The sequence below is a fragment of the Rhipicephalus microplus genome, chromosome 6 (genome assembly GCF_043290135.1).
Source record: "Rhipicephalus microplus isolate Deutch F79 chromosome 6, USDA_Rmic, whole genome shotgun sequence".
Classification (NCBI taxonomy): Eukaryota; Metazoa; Arthropoda; class Arachnida; order Ixodida; family Ixodidae; genus Rhipicephalus; species Rhipicephalus microplus.
The window spans coordinates 64704495-64707370 of record NC_134705.1 but is presented as its reverse complement, the minus strand read 5'-3'; positions in this window follow the sequence as shown (position 1 = coordinate 64707370).

Here is a 2876-nt window from a genome sequence, read left to right as displayed (position 1 = left end):
TATGTCGTGGCGTGGTTGCGGCAATCGAAAACTATGGCGTATGCTAGCGACGTTCGCTTGGCAACACCATCTCCTAGAATATCGCGGAAATTCCGCATAGCAACACCAAGGAGTGCATCTTTCACACAAACACTTTACGGTTCACTCAGGAACTGAACACGAAAACATTCACGTATCCAAAATCTAGACGTAGACAGCGCAACGAGGTTTCCCAAGATGGGGCACACCGCAATGGCTTGTTTAAGGTCCTCAAATGTGCCATTGCTCAGAGTGTACAGCCTCTTCATGTGAAGGTGACGCACGTCGACCAGACATTTCACCACGTGTGACATTCTTATCACCACTTGATGGCAGAGACCACGGTGGCAACAGGTAACCCGCGCAATTATCGAAAGCATGCGCCGCACGTGTATCCAACGGGCATCTGCGCGGTGCAATCGGTGGAGGGTAGCTTGAGCAATGCGAATCTCTGCACATGCGCAGTTTATACTCATGGCCCTGAGACCCCTACGTATAGAGAGAGTCGGATGAATCGTTGAAGCAGTGACGCACAGCATGATGATTACGCCGGAGAATTTCAAGGCGCTTCTGACGGCTGGACTGAGAGTTTTTTCACGCGCGGTGCGTTTGCGAACTGAAGCGCCGACAAATTGTCAAGTTTATTAATGTGATACCAATAGAGCTCGTTCTTAGAGTATCTGGCTTCGGCGGCGTATACCATCATTGGTAGAGAAGGAAAAATGGCGCGAAAAATGACCGTCACATTGCCCGTCCGTACCCTCCCGGAATCTTACTGCATGCAGACGCATGGATCGCGTCACCAGCTCTCCACGTCTCCGTGTACATAGAGTATAGCGTGCGTTGCGCGAGCTGGCGCAACATAATGCGGCTAAAGACAGATAGCTGAAAATAGTAAAAAAAAAGTTCACACTGCAAGGCACTTTACCTGCAAGCGGAATGGTCAAGCGGAAGCATACACTTGGTAAGTTTCGAAAAGTTCTAAGAATCTCGTTTTAAGTGCGTTGAAGACATATGAGCAAAAGGCACCGCAAATGTTCATCTGTGGCTCACGCCTTCGTATAGGCGGTAACATAGCCAGCGGATGGCATGCTGACAGCTCGGCCTGCACCACGGTGCATCCCGCATGCTTAACACATTCGCACCGCTTTATCAAGTGCTTCATTGATTAGTGTTTTAGTATCGTAATAATAAGTTTTATACACGTTTTATGATTGTGAATATTAAAATAGACCTTGTGTAATGCCGAGTGAGAGCCCACCAAGAGAGAATACCGCCCGGCAGTGCGAATGCGAAGCCGCCACCCTTTAGTGCGCCTCTCGAATCGTGCACCAGAGAACGCGAAGTTGCGGCCAGTGCGGGTCCCACGGTGCCGGTGCCGGCCTAAGATCACTAATAACACCGTTCACCCCGGCGTAGCATGAAGGAAGGCTCCTCTCCTATATACAGTTAACCTCGGAGAATCTGAGGAAAGCGCCGGAATATTTCGAAAAAGCCAGCCTAGGCATGGGGGTGGTCGAACCTTGACTCCGGCGAAAGTCGCATTGCCACTATGCCTAGGCAAAGTTCTCAACGGCTCCAGTCCTTGGTTTAAAGTTCTCCCGACCATGCACCAAGGGCTCCAGCGAGTGCCCAAGCGTTACGCCGGACCACAACAGCCACTAACGAAAGTAAATTCGGACTGCATTGTTCTTCACGCTCAGAAAAATTACAGTGTGATTTGTACTCTTATTTAGTGATGCCGAGTTGTAATATGTCATTAGAGATGTACCGTAGACGACAATACTTTTTGTGTGTATTCATGTTCATGTTTACTCTAAAAGTATATACCTTTAGTGAAATGTGTTTGTGTGCATTCTCTGGTTTCATTAACTTTACTGACCATGGTGACAGCATGCGTTTGCAACTTATGCAAAAAAATGTTATATTGTAGTACTGGAAGTTTTGCTTCTAAAAAATGCAAAGAAAATCTCTAATGCTGTACTTTCGATTTTTTTTCTTCACTTGTATTATAGACAGTTTAAAAAAACAAAATGGGGCTTTTTGACTTGATTTTCAATATATTGTGTTTTAGAGGCATGCCCTTGAGTGAACATTTTAGGTTGGCGTTATACATTATCGTGCTCAGTAGGACTTGACACACTTGCTAACATAATTAACCTAATGTGTGGCAATGCCCTGGAGATGTTGGAATGCTGTGACTGTCATATATATATGTATATATATTGTTGTGGGGAAGAGGGAGAGAGACAGTATCTAGTTGGAGCACCTGAAAGACGACTACGACGAAGAGCTGAGCTCGTGACATTGACTGACGCCTCTTGAACTAGGCAGTTGGTTTTATTCAATGAACCCCCTTATAATCTGGTGGAGGTGCATGGTAGTCTTCGAAGGTGGAACTACGAGGTCGCACCTTACCTGCAGTGCCAGCAATGCCGGAAGAACCCTCCACCCAAGGTACCTTGGAAGTTCCCGCCTCTACATGTCCCGGCGTGTGGCCACTGCGTCACCCACCGATTTTCAGCGGCACTGACGGCCAAGACGCTGAGGAGTGGCTGGCTACTTACCACAAGGTGAGCGCAGCGAACAAGTGGGACGATGCGGCTAAGCTGACCTATGTAAGCTTTTACTTGTCCGGCATCGCTAGTCTGTGGTTGCGCAATCACGAAACCGACATTGCGAGCTAGGATTCATTCAAGGCCTCATTTTCGCAAGTCTTCGACCACCCTGCTGTGCGAAAACTCCGTGCGGAACAACGACTTCGTGAGCGCACTCAACAGCCAGGAGAAACCTTTACCAGCTGCATTGAAGACGTTGTTGACTTGTGCAAGCAGGTAAACCCAGCGATGCTCGAAGCC